At 38.3% G+C, this 16,065-nt stretch overlaps 1 long non-coding RNA gene across 2 annotated transcripts in view; it reads left to right on the top strand.

Moving 5' to 3' along the window:
* Positions 1–14,468, top strand: part of LOC139703216 (uncharacterized) — a 107,952-nt gene extending 93,484 nt beyond the window's left edge. For both annotated transcript variants that reach the window (XR_011705593.1, XR_011705592.1), the window contains exons 5-6: positions 5,954–6,050; positions 14,413–14,468. This is a non-coding gene — a long non-coding RNA (uncharacterized lncRNA). The remainder of the gene's footprint in view (positions 1–5,953; positions 6,051–14,412) is intronic.
* The last annotated feature ends 1,597 nt before the right edge of the window (positions 14,469–16,065 follow it).

Here is a 16,065-nt window from a genome sequence, read left to right as displayed (position 1 = left end):
TGCTTTTCCCTCTCCCAGAAGCACCTTCTTCCAGATGTCTACTTGGATTATTTCCTCACTTTATTCATCTCTCTTCCCAAATGTAGCTACCTCAGACAAAGAACTTCCCAGTCAACCCTGCCTAAAATAGCAGTTCCCATCATCCCATCCTACTTTATTTTCTTTATAGCACTTCTTACTATCTGATACCTAGAATATATTTCTGCTTCCTTAATGGTTTATCACATATCTCTCTGACTAAAATATAAGCCCCCTGAGTCCAGGATTTTATTGGTGACATTCACTGTTCTAGCTCCAGAGCCTAGAACAATACATAATAGAAAAGAAGTATTCAGAACATAACTATTGAATGAATACATAAAAGAATGAACTGCTTCACACTGATTTATCATAACACTGGCATCTGTGTGATCAGAATTGGATTATTTAAAAGAAGATATAATCTCTTCTTCTTTGACACAAACAGTTGTACAAATTCTTTCTCATTCAGAGAGAGAGAGAGAGAGAGAGAGAGAGAGAGAGAGAGAGAGAGAGAGATAAAGTAAGTGACCAGACTCTCTTCCTTAGAACATACAACTAAGTCTGCAGGTCCATTTACACTTTCAAGGAACACTTTTCCAAGGTATTCCATCCATTGTATCCTCTCTCCAATTTTTCTTTTAATTCCTTTGACACTCATTCCCAAATTGAGTTCCTCTGACCTTGTTAAGTGACTATTCTTAAGGTGGGAGAGAAGAAGGGAAGAAAAAAATATGCACTATTTGTATTAGTTTAACAATGACATTAGAGACCAATGACATTGAAAATCCATTCTTTCATTCTTATTTTATCTAATTTTAGCCTGAAGGGCACACCTACAATCAGTCTTCATTTTAAGACTGTCTAGTTACAAAAATTGATTTGACTAAATTAAATTCAAAGCAGTTTGAACTCAGTAAAATCTTTTGTTCCTCTTATATGGCACTGAATTTTAATTTTAAGAAACTCATGTGTTCTCTATCTTGATCCAGAAAGAATGATTCCTACCTTTCTATTGAATCATGTTCCCACTGAGCTAATGACTATTGTCCTGATGTTATTTAGATTATATAGTTCAGTATTCAGCATGTACTTTTTTTGAGTTTGAAGTTCCCTGCTATGTCTTGGAGGTTATCAAGACAGATAATGTGATTTTGTGCTTCTAAGTATCTCACAATGTCATAGGAGAGATAAGATTAACATACTAAAACAGTTAAAATATAAGAAAATGTAGAATGAAAATTACCTGTGGGTGGAACACAAAATAATGTTGGGTACAAGGTTCTCTTATTTTCTTTCTATCTGTTACAGAGAGGCTAGGGAAGAAGCTCAATGTATCAGCTAGGCTTTCTAACATGGAAGCAAAAGAAATTCCTTTGTGTGGTTTAAGCAAAGAGAGTCATTGAAAGTATATTGGGGCTGCAGAATTACAAGGAAAGCCATAGAATCAGGTTTGGTAAACAGGCAGGCAAGATCTTGTTGCAGGGATAAGAATTGTGAGGAATTTGAGAGAGGATTTATGCCACCTCCATAAACATTGGCCTCTACAGCCTTCACTGTTAACTCCCTGACTGCTGCAGCCTCTGGAATAGCAAATGCTGCTGATGCAAATAAATTATACACAGTATCTGATTCTTACCACTATTAGCTCCTAATTGATCCAATTAGACCACCTTCTAGTATCCTACCTGCAGAGGAAGCTGGGAAAATAAGTATCTGGTATTTTGGTTTTTATATTGGGCATTTCTCTAAATCTAGACTGTATTATTAGAAGCTGGGTACTGACAATAAAAAAAGTTAGCAGATGCTTTCATATGTGAGAAAAAGTAAATTTCTTCACTACCCCTTGAGAAACTTGCAATTTAGATGATGAAATAGGCTTCACAAATTTATAATTCAATCAACATTTTGTCTCTCTCTATTGTGTTAAGGGATGCTCATGTTCTAAATAAGAGAAACATGATTCTTCCTTAATTAACTTCCTCTTCCTAGAAGGGGAAAAGAGGAGAAGAATTCATGGACAGAGTTAACTCTAGACCATTCTTAAATGCAATAAATCACATTTTTTATTCTTGTTTGAGTAGTAACTGTTAGGCAGCCATATTTGGAACAGAATTTGATATATTGTTCATGTCCAATAAATATTTTTAATAATGAGTGTTTCTGGAGGGATAACATCTAAGAATATTCCAGCAGATGGTAAAACATTTTTGCACATTAAATTTCTGCCAAAACAACCCTTTATCTTGCTTGTGAGTGGTGGAAAATCAAACAGAAAATTAGAGACAGCTAGACAAAGCATGAGCTGGCCTAGTCTGGCCTGAGCTGTGGAGGAGGTATATTCATTTGCCATGTTTGGATTAGCTGTGTCTTTCCTTTAGCTTTCATCAGGAAGGAAGAGAGAGAGAAAATGCCAGTACATAGAGTGCACCCTGGATTGTCTCTTGAGTTCACAAAACCACTGGGGAAAATAGCAACAATCTCTTATTTACAATAAACTTGTTCCTTGCATGATGAAATAATATCAAGGAATTTCTACCATGAGTCAACTCCCATGAAGAAGCAATCAGGTTCTATTCTAATTGGACACATCCTCAATTTGCTAAGAAGACAATTATGGTACAAAGAGTTTGAATCATTTAGTGGAAACTAAATAGACCACCAGTCCAGTTCATGTCTTAGTTTTGTTCTAGAAAGCATATCCTGTTCAGAAACTTCTGACAGATGCTGTGGGACATAGAAAGATGGGAAAGGTCCACTATTCTGTAGGATGAAGTCAGGTGAGATTCAACAAAATAGTTTGGTTTGTTCACATTTTATTCAAGATGATGGCGAAAGCTGTTCAGCAAGTCAGTACAAGCAGATGTTCTTTTCAAGTAATGTGTCCCCTAAATATACCAGATAGGGTGGTAACATTTGGGGGGAGGTGTGCAAATGAGAATGTGAATATTCATGAGTGTGTGTATGCATATATCATATTGAAATAATCCTGCCATGGTAAGCCTAACACTCTCCTACACACAAGGAAACATGTATTATTTCCACACTGGCAAAGAAAAGGAGCCTTCTTCCATGTTGGTCCTGTTACTCCTTTTTTATTTTGAGTCAGCAGTTTCTGTGGACTTTTTTGACATCCATTTAAAAGAAGGAAGTTGAGTGAGAGATTGATTCCTGCTTAATGCCATCCTAGCAACCTCATGACCTCTGAACTTACAACTCCCATTTTTGTACAAGAAGACTTTCCCTCAGTACACTTTGGGATATTCATCTTTCTTTTCATGTATATCCTCTACTCCTTCACAGTTGCCCTCTCTGATTTCTAATCACAATCACTGGATAGATGAAGATTTATATTTCTGTAGAATTTTTGCTCAAAATCAGCAACTTATTATCTATGAGCATATTGCCTCTTGACATTTTTTTTTACCTCTTGACTTCTAAACCCACTGTGTGGACCTTTCCTAACTGATTTATTTATCAAAAAAACAGGCATAATGATTCATGCTCCACTCACCTTTTAGGACTATTCTGTTAAGAAAAATGTCTGTGAAACTACATTTGAAATTGTAAGGTGCCGTTTCATCTAAGTTTCTCTCAAATAGTTGACATCAAGATTGTAGGCATTTTTGGCAACTAAAAAGTGGTCAGGACTAATCTGCTGTGCCTATTGACAAAATGAGTGACAGGGAAACAATGTATATATTTAATTTGAGTCCATTTCTCCAAATGAAGGAGACTCATTTCATCATAAGCTTCTCGAAGACTCACTGACTCTGAGAATAATTAAGATTTACCCTTATCGCTGTTTCCTAAACTAAACTCCAATGCCTTGAAGGCAGGGCTACATGTTATGTATTTTGTGGCCATCTGCTAATTTCTTAGCAGACATTAGCTGCCTCTTGAATTCCCACACGTCACTGTAGAGCAAGATGAAAGAGCTAGAAGAGCTAGATGTCACTATAATTGGTTCAGGCCTTTCCCCCCCCAACTCCAAATTATGTACTTCCATTATGTAACCACTATTATTCTTTGCAATAAGGCTTAATAATGTTCTTAAAATATCCTTCTTTAAAATCACACAGTTGAGGGGGATTATTAATATCTGAAGTGGGTTTTCATCTGAAAACAAAGAAAATCAAACCATGAAATGACCCAGAGGAGCCCATGACAACTACTCCAAAGATGCAAATGACTTACAAGCAAAACAGTCACCTAGGTCTATGTGCCTGACTTCAGCCTGTTTGGGAGCATATCAAAGGATGTTCAGTTTGCTATACTTCCTCACATTCTCTACCAAGCACCTTTTTAAGTCCCATTTGGGTGATCATTTTCATCTTCTCATATTTTGACAATTTTTCTCTGTCTTTTAACAGTCTCATTGATTTCACTAATGAATAGAGTGCTGAAATTTTGCTAATTTGCAAACCTGCAGTTTCATGGCCAAGTGGCTGCTATCTTTTCCCAGATGGTATTCCCAGAATTGAAAGTGCCCTCATACACAGTCCTCACAGGAAGGAAATGCATTCATGGATGCAAAATGAAACTGCGAGTTTATGGAGTGTCATTTCATATCTAGGCAGCCACATTGTGCCTGGGTCTTTGGTTCAAACAATTAGCAGCATTGTTGCTCTGACAAAACAATAAGTCAATTTCATGAACTTTTAGTCTTTCACAGCAGGCCTCTCTTTTTCCTTAATGATGAAATATATCCAATGCAGAATTCACAGAACTGTCTTTAGAATTTTGAGATATAGGAGTGGAGAATACTCATTCAGTAACAGTGTACTTAGAAAGAGTAATGAAGCCTGAATTCCATTGCTTTGACATTTATTTCAGTTGTCTATTGCTGTATAGTAAAGCACTATAAAACTTAGCAGCTTAAAAATCATATCCATTATGTTTTCTCGCAATCGTGTGACATGGGTTGTGCTCAGTTGGGGGTTCTTCTGTTAGTCATTATCACCAGGCTCACTTATCTGACAGCATTCAGCATTCAGCTGGCAGACTAGTTGTTCTGGACTCATTCAGGACTCTGGGATGCTCAGTTTTTCTCTTTCTCTATGAGGCCTTTTTCAAGTGGCCTTTTACATGATCTCTCCATGCAGGTGACCTTTCCAGCAGAGTAGTCAGACTTCTTTCATGATATCTCAGGCTTTCAAAAGCACAGAGTAAAAGATGTTGGGTCTTCCTAAGAGTTAGACCCAGAACCAGCACATCACCAATCCCAAAATATTCTCTTTGCTCGGGTACTCTATTCATTAGTTGTCATCAAGGAGACTGTTGAAAGACAGAGAAAAATTGTCAAAATATGAGAAGATGAAAATGATCACCCAAATGGGACTTAAAAAGGTGCTTGGTAGAGAATGTGAGGAAGTATAGCAAACTGAACATCCTTTGATATGCTCCCAAACAGGCTGAAGTCAGGCACATAGACCTAGGTGACTGTTGTGCTTGTAAGTCATTTACATCTTTGGAGTAGTTGTCATGGGCTCCTCTGGGTCATTTCTTGGTTTGATTTTCTTCCTTTTCAGATTAAAACCACTGCTAATTGTTTGAACCAGATAATCCCACTGCATTTTCTTGGCTCAGGCCAACACTCATCCAGCTACAAGGGTGGGAACGCACAAGGTATGAATACCAAGAGGTTTTTACTGATTTGGGATTCCTAATGCAATAAAAAGCACAACATCATAGCAACGATTGCTTCCCATCCCACAGTGTGTGTATGTGTGTATGCACATACGTGTGTGTGTGTGTGTGTGTGTGTGTATGATCTTGCAATCTTCAGGCAAATTGGGATGGTTTCCAATGGCTGCTATATAATGAATATTAATATCTATGACTTTCAGAGAGATAAGAAAAGACTGACCCCAAAGACAAGAAAACTGAATTATAGGTCTCATTTTGCCTTATTATATATTTTTTTTTGTTTCAGATATATTCATTTGAAAAACAGGAATAATGATGCATTATCTATGTACCTCAAAAGATTATTATATTAAGAAAACATCTGTGAAATCTCATTTCAAAGTGTAAGTCACCATATAAATGTAAGTTGCTATTAGAGCAGTTGATGGATTTCATGATTGTCGTTTTGTGTTTTGTTTCTAGGCTGCTCTGATTTTTGAATTATGCTTGTAATTTTGGATGAGTATTCTCATAGCTAACTTTTAGTGACACCAACATATTAATGGTTCTCTAGTTATTATATTTAGTTTCTTTTTTTAGCAACCAATTTGGATAATGGCTTTAAAATCACAGTAGAATATTTGGCTATTACATTACTCCTGTATTGATTTTACTGATAAACCTTGTATACTTGTGATTAAATAATTTTTCATGCCCTCTCCCTAATAGTGTAAAATTATGATAATTTCCTGTCCAAAGTATTAGAGAATACTCATTAATACTTTAGTGATTTATAGATGATTCATATTTATTATTTTTCCACTATTCAAACTTGTAGTATGTTGAGAGCCACAGCCGAAGGGGCCCCAGCAAACTTCCAGCTGCCAGCAATCCAGCTGCCGGCTGATGATTGGCTCACAGCGGCCCCAGCAACATCTAGCTGATTGGCTCCTGGGCCCCAGCAACATCTAGCTGATTGGCTCCTCTGCGGTGATGCTCATTGGACTGTTTCCCTGCCCTTTCAGACCACGGAGCTGCTCATTGGGGGACTTTTTGGCTCTGCCCACGTGACCCAGCCAATCGGCCTCAAGAGCAGGAGGATTGTGGGAGGTGAAAAGAAGCTAGGGGGGGGAGAGAGAGGCTTGTGGAAAGCCGGTGGTGGCAGTTGAGGCTCTGAGGGGTTTTTCCTGAGAGGCTGTTTGTTTGGCGTGTTTGGTTCTAAAAATAAAGTTAGTTTCTTTTGACAAGTGGCTCCTGATTGTGCCCAGCCAGACTGCGGCATTTGGTGGCTCGCACGGGGAGCGACTGAGGGTAAGTGAAACTGCTCGCCCCTGAGGGCAGGGCGAGAGGATGGGTAGCCATTTTAAGATTCTTCTTTTGTTATTTTGTTTCACTTTTGTTTTAAGTTGCCTGTCCCTGGAGATGAGTGAGACGGAAGAAAAACCGCTCACATCTGAGGAAAAACTATTTACGTCTGAGGAACAGATAGGGAGAAAGGACGGATGCACATGTCAGGAGGATAGAAAGGCTATAATGACTTTTTGTTGTTCCCTTTTTATCTCATTCTGTCTCGGTTTTGTTTGGCGTCATCTTGTTGGGTTGTATTATAGTAGAAATACGGGATCAGAAATTAGTAAAAAACAAACTGAAAGAGTGTTAAGTAAATTGTTAGAGGAAGGAGGCATCTCAGTAAAATCAAGAACAGTCAGGGCATACGTTGATACAATACAAAAATGTAGCCCATGGCTTTTTAAGGAGGAGTTGTTAAATATATCACAATGGAACCATCATGGTGAAGATTTAAAAAGAATAGAAAAGAAAAGCCCAGGGACTCTGCCAGTTGGCACATTGCCATTGTGGACGTTCGTATCTTGTTTGCTTAGTCCAAAGCCTTCAGTTCAGACAATGGTAGAGGAAGGAGAAGACATAATGATTCAAGTAAAAGAGAAGGTCTCTCAAGTTAGTCAGACAGAGGAAAAGATTCAAGTAAAAGAGAAGGTCTCTCAAGTTAGTCAGACAGAGGAAAAGATTCAAGTAAAAAAGAAGGTCTCTCAAGTTAGTCAGACAGAGGAAAAGATTCAAGTAAAAGAGAAGGCCTCTCAAGTTAGTCAGACAGAGAAAGAAAGTGTAAAACAGAAAAAGCCATCAGGGGGAAAGTTACAACAGGAGATTGCTACTAACACCTTTCTATCACCAGAGGGTGTAAGTGTCCAACCAACAGCACCACCTCTACAGGAGACTGCTACTAACACCTTTCTATCACCAGAGGACGTAAGTGTCCAACTAACAAGGCCACCTCCATATGCTGGGAGGTCCCCAACCCCCGCAGTTGATAGTTGGGATCCTGAGACAAGATCTCAAATATTAACATGCCCTGTATTTGAGGCAGGAGGGCAGCGATTTTACCAAGTTTTAAATTTCAAAACAGTGAAGCAGCTAAAAGAGGCTGTAACAACCTATGGTCCTCAAGCACCCTTCACTGTAAGCTTGGTCGAATCCATTAACAACTTGAACATGACGCCAGCAGATTGGGCTAATATGTGTAAAGCTGTGCTAAATGGAGGACAATACCTGTTATGGAAGGTTGCCAATGAGGAATTTTGCAAGGAGACGGCTAGGCGAAATGCAGCAGCTGGTTATCCTCAGAGAAATCTAGATATGTTGTTAGGAAAGGGACCTTATGAGGATCAGCAGCAACAAATTGCATATGATCCTGGCGTATACGCACAAATTGCTGCAGATGCAATTAAGGCATGGAAGACTTTACAAGGACATGGAGGTTTACAAGGTCAATTATCTAAGGTAATACAAGGAGCTAATGAACCTTATGCTGAATTTGTAGATAGGCTTATTCAAACAGCTACCAGAGTTTTTGGGAATACAGAACAAGCAATGCCATTACTAAAACACCTGGCTTATGAGCAAGCGAATCGTTGGTGCAGAGATATCATTAGACCATGGAAACATGAAGATTTAAACACATATATTAAATTATGTAGAGACATTAATGAACAAGAGCAAGTCGTGGCAGCTGCAGTAAAACAGGCTTTAGATGCCAGAGACATTAATGAACAAGGGCAAATTGTGGCAGCTGCAGTAAAACAGGCTTTAGATGCCAGGCCAAGAACATGCTACAATTGTGAACAAACAGGACATTTTAAAAGGAATTGCCCCATTGGAGGAGGGTTTAACAAAACTAGGTATCCAAGGAGTAGAATACCAGGTATTTGCCCACGATGCCGTAGAGGGAGACATTGGGCTAATGAATGCCGTTCTCAAACCACCATAGAGGGTACTCCATTATCAAAAAATGAACAAGGACCAGGTGTTTATCCACGATATCGTGGAGAAAGGCATCAGGCTCCATTGCCAAAAAATGGACAAGAGGGCCCAATGCTCCGGGGCCCAAAACCACAAATATACGGAGCACTGGAGGAACCCAGCAACCCCATCAGGGTAGTGCCCAGGACACATTGTCCATCAGATCCCTCATCAGACAAACCAGAGGGAGCGCAGGGTTGGACATCTGCGCCTCCGCCAGAGCAGTACTAACTCCAGAGATGGGAGTTCAAATCATTCCCACAGGGGTGAAAGGACCTCTTCCCAAAGGAACAGTAGGCTTATTATTGGGACGCAGCTCTTCTACTCTAAAAGGACTTATGATAAGTCCTGGGGTAATTGATCCCGATTATGAAGGTGAAATAAAAATTATAGCCAGTTCTCCAAAGGGTATATCAGTAATTTCACCAGGAGATAGAATAGCACAGTTACTAATAATACCCAGCCTACATGATAAATTTTCCAGTCGTACTGTAGAAAGAGGTTCCAAGGGATTAGGTTCCACAGGTGTAGATTGGGCTATGCTTTCTTTAAATTTAGATTCTCGCCCCATGCTAAAACTAAATATTCAAGGACATGAATTTAATGGGCTACTGGATACAGGTGCAGACCTTAGCATCATCTCTCGTCAAGAATGGCCAAAACATTGGCCATTACAACAAGCCACTCAAACGCTTCGAGGCCTAGGAGTGGCGACTAATCCCCATAGAAGTGCAATGGTATTAGATTGGAAGGATCCTGAAGGATGTGAAGGAACTATACAGCCATATGTATTGGATCATCTTCCCGTAAATTTATGGGGACGAGATGTCCTAGATCAATTAGGTTTGACATTAACAAATAACATCAACCAAAATGCACCCACTATTATGTCTAGACAAGGTTTTAGGAAAGGAAAAAGATTAGAAAAACAAGAACAAGGTATAGCAGCACCAATACAAATAGATCAAGGAACAGACAGACATGGGTTGGATTTTCAGAAAGGGCCACTGAGACAATAAAAATTACTTGGAAATCAGAAAGACCAGTATGGGTTCCTCAGTGGCCCCTGACTAAAGAAAAGATACAAGCAGCCCATGACCTGGTCAAACAACAATTAGCAGAAGGACATATACAACCTTCTGTATCTCCCCATAATACTCCCATTTTTGTCATCAAAAAGAAATCTGGTAAATGGAGATTATTGCAAGATTTAAGAGCCATTAATAATGAGATGGTTATTATGGGACCTGCTCAATCAGGGATTCCTCAGTTGTCTGCTTTTCCAAAAACCTGGTATGTTTTAGTTATAGATATTAAAGATTGTTTTTTTTCAATTCCAATTCATCCTGAGGATAGTCCACGTTTTGCATTTACTATCCCTGCACTGAATCATGAAGGTCCTGATCAGAGATATGAATGGAAAGTACTCCCTCAAGGGATGGCTAACAGCCCAACTATGTGTCAAATTTATGTTAACAAAGCAATCCAGCCACTTAGAAATCAAAATTCTGAACTACAAATATTTCACTATATGGATGATGTATTATTAGCACACAAAGATAAAAACACATTGCTAGAATGTTATGCCACACTTACAAACTTATTAAAAAATTATAATCTAGAGATAGCAATAGATAAAGTACAATTAAATTTTCCAATTAATTATTTAGGAGTTCTATTATCCTCAACCATGGTCCGTCCACCAAAAATTCAAATACGAGTAGATCAACTCAAATCACTTAATGACTTTCAAAAGTTATTAGGAGACATAAATTGGATAAGGCCTTATTTAGGTATACCAACAGGAGAGTTGGGACCTTTATTTGATATCCTAAAAGGTCCATCAGATCCAAATTCACCCCGAATGTTAACGCCTGAAGCAAGAAAGGCATTAAAAATCATTGAAACATATATGGAAAATATGCATTTGGATAGAATTGATATAAGTTTGCCTTTATTATTTATTGTACTACCAACAAAAAATATTCCTACAGGAGTATTTTGGCAAGAAGGTCCATTATTATGGATACATTTATCTTATTCTCCTAACACTATTCTTACTAGGTATCCTGAGGCTGTAGGACAATTAATACTCAAAGGAATAAAAGCAGCAAAGGGAGTGTTTGGAATTTCTCCCAATAAAATTATTACTCCATATACTATGAATCAAATTGATGAGTTAGCTAATGAGTTAAATACTTGGGCAATAATCATGTGCAAATCTAATGTTTCATTTGATAACCACTTACCATCTAATCCTTTATTGTCTTTTTGGTCATTGCATCCTGTAATTTTTCCAAAAATGACAAGAAAAACAACTATCATGAATGCTCCAAATATATTCACTGATGGGTCAAATAATGGTACAGCAGCAGTAGTTACCCCTGATCAAACTTTTACATTTTTAGTACCCAAACAATCAGCTCAAAAGGTAGAGCTTAATGCAGTTTTACAAGCTTTTGTGATGTTTAAAGATTCTGTATTTAATTTATTTTCTGATAGTCAGTATGTAGTTAATGCTATAGTATCTCTTGAAGATGCTGGTAGGATTTCCCCTTCCTCTACTGTTTTCTCTTTGCTTTCCACTATACAAAGTCTAATCTGGGACAGAAAAGATCCATTCTTTATAGGACATATCAGGGCACATACAGGATTGCCTGGAGCCCTTAGTTTGGGCAATGATTTAGCAGATAAAACTACACATGACATACATATTTTCTCTACACTAGAAGAAGCTATAAATTTTCATAAAAAGTTCCATGTCAATGCTAATACTTTACAAAAGCGTTTTAAAATAACTAAGGAACAAGCTAGACAAATAATAAAACAATGTCAAAATTGTGTGACCTTTTTACCACAAGTTAATCTTGGAGTCAATCCTAGAGGATTGATACCTAACCATATTTGGCAGATGGACGTCACACACTTGCCAGAATTTGGAAAATTAAAATATTTGCATGTTACAGTTGATACTTCTTCTGGATTTTTGATGGGCTCCCTTCATGCCGGAGAAAAAACTAAAGATGTTATAGCTCACTGCTTACAAAATTTTGCCACTGTGGGTGTTCCAAAACAGTTAAAAACAGATAATGCCCCTGGTTATACTTCTACCTCTTTTAAACAATTTTGCTCAACATTTGGCATTACTCATATAACAGGAATCCCATACAATCCACAGGGACAAGGCATAGTTGAAAGAGCTCATCAAACTATTAAAATGTACTTATTAAAGCAAAAAGAAGGAATTGGGAAGGGGTATATATTCCCCAAAGATAAACTTAAAATAACCCTTTTTACTCTAAACTTTTTAAATTTGGATTCATCAGGACTTAGTGCTGCGGAAAGGCATATGTGTCCAAAAAATGTGCATAAGCCCAAGGTACTTTGGAAGGATATTCTAACAGGACAATGGAAAGGTCCTGACCCAGTAATTGTCTGGAGTCGGGGGTCTGTTTGTGTGTTTCCACAGGGAGAACAGCAGCCGATTTGGATTCCAGAAAGATTATCTAAAGCGATTTCTACAGACCAAAAAGAAGATGATTTGGCTCAAATCCATAACAACTGATATCCAAATCTCCAGTTTGGCTATTCTTACATCTGCAACAGAACCAGGATGCTTTTTTCAATATCTATTTTATTATTGCCCTTTGCCATATCATGAAGTTCTATTTTGTTTTTTGAGCTCATACAGACCTAGGTTAATGTTTTGCTGATCAGTTCTATTTTTTGACTATAGAGTTTTTAAACATTGCAATGGAGATTTCACCTGTAAAAAGTTATAAGGCCTTTACTATAATGTTATGTGTTGTATGTATTATGTTATGTGTGCACACTTGTGTTTTGTGTTATATGTACGTATGTCCATATATCATATATGATGAGCGCTCATGATAATATGGATCCAAATATTTTTTTTTTCACGTGATTTATATGGTTTAATTTATATTGGGTAAACAACTGTTGAGGATTGTTTTAATATGTAAACAAAAAAGAAGGTTAACAGATCTGTTTGTTTACTTTCACCTTTCCTTTTCATTATATTTAATAATTCTCTTAAAGACAATGTAAATTGTTAAGAAAATTGTTTTCTTTTAGTGCCTTCTGTAATGTTACATAATTTTTTCTTTAGCCATTATTGCCAGAATTCCTATCTTCATCCCAGTGCCGGTGAAGACAATGTAAATTGTTAAGAAAATTGTTTTCTTTTAGTGCCTTCTGTAATGTTACATAATTTTTTCTTTAGCCATTATTGCCAGAATTCCTATCTTCATCCCAGTGCCAGTGAAGACAATGTAAATTGTTAAGAAAATTGTTTTCTTTTAGTGCCTTCTGTAATGTTACATAATTTTTTCTTTAGCCATTATTGCCAGAATTCCTATCTTCATCTCAGTGCTGGTGAAGTCAAAGATAAAACCAATCTACAGCTTCTACAATAGCCATCACTGAACTGCTTGCAGAATTTGCCTGGACACATTGTGAGCTCACCTGTATGCATTGTGAACTATCTGTTGGTGCAGCGACTTGTGGTAGTGTTGGGGTATTTTTGCTGATGATGTCACCGGTGGTACAATTTTTCAAAGGAGCCCTCAATTGGCTTTATGTCATGGCATTTTGCATCCTCCTCTACTAGTGATGGTCTAAAATTTGGGGGCCAACAGAGGTGAGGCAAAGAACCTCACCCCCCCACTGGTGCAAAGGCCTATCCACAAGTATAGCTGTATGCTGGACCGGTAGTCAGTGACGGGTATGATCCAATTGCAGTGGTACCAACCTAAGACAGGAGGCTGACGCCTAGAGGTCAGTTCATCCGATGACGGGTAAGGACCATATGTTGAATTGGACTGCCTAACAGGCACGGTCCCTAAGCCACATGCTTGTTGTTTAAACAGAGAGGGGGAGATGTTGAGAGCCACAGCCGAAGGGGCCCCAGCAAACTTCCAGCTGCCAGCAATCCAGCTGCCGGCTGATGATTGGCTCACAGCGGCCCCAGCAACATCTAGCTGATTGGCTCCTGGGCCCCAGCAACATCTAGCTGATTGGCTCCTCTGCGGTGATGCTCATTGGACTGTTTCCCTGCCCTTTCAGACCACGGAGCTGCTCATTGGGGGACTTTTTGGCTCTGCCCACGTGACCCAGCCAATCGGCCTCAAGAGCAGGAGGATTGTGGGAGGTGAAAAGAAGCTAGGGGGGGGGGAGAGAGAGGCTTGTGGAAAGCCGGTGGTGGCAGTTGAGGCTCTGAGGGGTTTTTCCTGAGAGGCTGTTTGTTTGGCGTGTTTGGTTCTAAAAATAAAGTTAGTTTCTTTTGACAAGTGGCTCCTGATTGTGCCCAGCCAGACTGCGGCAGTAGTATTTAACAATTATCATTAAAAGTGAAAATGACAGAATGATAGTGGGATCCATGGTATTAAACCAGACCTTTCTCTGGCTTGACATTTTGTCCCACAGACTCCTCAAAGTGGGAAAAGAAGGGAGTACAGAGGCAAACCTTCAATGTGGGCAGCTTGAAAAATTTGACCATTGTCACCATCTGCTGCTGGGAGACCGGATAAGGATGGGAGAAAAGTTGGTAGCCCATGTGCACACATCCACTGACAGCTAGCTGGGCAGCAGTTCCAGTTGGAATCATGTCATGCTGTGTGTTGTCGCTGCTGGGAACTGCAGAAGGCACTATTTGATGCTTCCTCCTGTTGTATATTTCTGGGGTGCCTACTAGTGAGGCCTAAAATCTTGACAAGCTGTATGAGTTGCTAGCATCAGTTTTACCAAAGTGGAAAATTTTCAGCCTAATGTCCTTCTTAAATTTGTGTTGAATTATACATGTATTTCAAATGGCAGCAGCTAAAGACATCAGTATGAAGACATGGAAGAAATAATTTTGTTTTGATTCATTTTTGCTTCTTTCTTCCCTACCTCTTATCTTCCTTCTCTTCTTTCCTTCGTCCCTACCTCTATTTTTTTCTGTCTCTCTCTCTCTCTCTTATGTTAGGTGGAAGGTAGGTGGTAAAGAAGTAGGGGGAAAGAGAAAATGAAAGACATACATTCACATAACATCTTTAAAAGTATTTTACTCCTTAAAATCAATATTTTGACTGAAGAATATAAACTATGTAGATTCAAGAAACTGATTTGCTTGTAAAATCATTAAGTTTGCTACAGTATATATGGAAATATTGTTTATTAATAATAAACAAATACAAAGACTGCATTTATAATACATGATATCACTTAATCCTTATAATGAGATGAGAAAAACAAGAAAGAGAGACCAAGTAATCTCCAAGGTCTCACAGCCTGCCAGGGGCAGAGCTAGAATTCAAACTCAGTTGAATTCCCAAGCTCGTGAGATCCTTTTTGAGATGATCTTGTAGGTCACAAGAAACTCTGTCTCAATATTTTATCTTTAAATGTAGACAAATTATATATTCAGACTATCATTTATTGAATTTAGTATATTATAGAATTTGTCAAAAAATGGAATCCACTTAATATTAAGGGATCTTACACACTTTTAAAAGTCCCTTCCTTCCTTCCTTCCTTCCTTCCTTCCTTCCTTCCTTCCTACCTTTCCTTCCTTTCTGCAAGAGATGGAACCCAGGGTCTTGTGCATGCTAGGCATAAACAAATTATTGTGACATACTTCCTGATATCCTATGGGGGCATCTGAAATTTGGCTACAGTACACACTTTCTGAAAAGGAACACAAGAAAACCAACCATAATTCCCTGGATGTTGCTATCAGGAATTTCTTTTTTCATATATTTATTTATTTATTATTAGTTGTTCAAAACATTACAAAGCTCTTGACATATCATATTTCATACATTTGATTCAAGTGGATTATGAACTCCCATTTTTACCCCGTATACAGATTGCAGAATCACATTGGTTACACATCCATGTTTTTACATACTGCCATACTAGGGTCTGTTGTATTCTGCTGCCCTTCCTATCCTCTACTATCCCCCCTCCCAGGAATTTCTTTTCAATCCTTTTCAGAGCATCACCAACCTCTGTTGCTTTTTCTGAAATTTGTGGACTCACTTTAACCCCATTGCCATTTTATTTTGAATCTTGATTAAATGGAAGACATATCCAAAC

This window comes from Marmota flaviventris, chromosome X (genome assembly GCF_047511675.1).
Source record: "Marmota flaviventris isolate mMarFla1 chromosome X, mMarFla1.hap1, whole genome shotgun sequence".
Lineage (NCBI taxonomy): Eukaryota > Metazoa > Chordata > Mammalia > Rodentia > Sciuridae > Marmota > Marmota flaviventris.
Note: the sequence above shows the minus strand (reverse complement) of the source record. Positions and strands in the feature narration are given on the sequence as shown.